Source organism: Setaria italica, chromosome IX (genome assembly GCF_000263155.2).
Source record: "Setaria italica strain Yugu1 chromosome IX, Setaria_italica_v2.0, whole genome shotgun sequence".
Taxonomy (NCBI): domain Eukaryota; kingdom Viridiplantae; phylum Streptophyta; class Magnoliopsida; order Poales; family Poaceae; genus Setaria; species Setaria italica.
In genome coordinates, this window is record NC_028458.1 from 22,131,036 (window position 1) to 22,131,832 (window position 797).

A 797-nucleotide genomic window follows, 5' to 3' on the forward strand; every position below is an offset into this window, starting at 1 on the left:
TAGATCCCACACCCTTCCTCACTTTCCTCCCTTCACCAGCCGAATCCCCTCTCCCTCCCCTCCCTCTCCTTCTTCCCCCGACCGGAAATCAACCGCCCCTCTCCCCCATGCTCGCCCCTCACTCGCCGGTGGCAATGAGGAGGTGGCAAGGTGCGGCGCTTGGGATGGGGCTGCAAGCGAGGCCGTGGTGGTGCTTGGGATGGGGCTGCAGGCGAGGCCACGGTGGCGAGTGGTGTAGGGCTACGACGGTGATGCGGTGGCCAGCGAGACTGCAAGCGGCGACACATGGTGGGGCAACATCGCCAGGGTAGCAGGGTCATCCACCTCTCTCTCTCCCTGGTGAGCTTCTCTCTCCCCCTCAGATCAAGCAAAGTCTCTTTATCCCCCTCCCCCTAGATCTGGCGGTGCGATGGTGCAGCGGTGGAGCAGTGGTGGGGCAACAGGGTGGCGGCGCGAGGGCGGCCGACGCGTGCAGGATCCGGTGAGGGTGGCGGATGCAGCATGCATGGCGGGATGCAACGGCGGCCGGATCTGGCATGCTGAGGTGCTCTGGTATCTGGCAGTGGGCCGCTCATTTTTTTAATTTTTTTAATACCCATCACCGCTGACCTTTATTCGCCGGACCCCCAAACGGGCGGTGATTGGTGTTGGGGCCGGCGGTGATCTATATTTCTGACTTCACCAAGCCATGCCTTTTATCCTGTAATGATATAGTTAACTTGTCTAGTGCAAAAAAAGATCGCATGACCCCACCGCGTTGCTTCTTTGTGCGAGGGGAGGGGTGACTCCACCTCCAC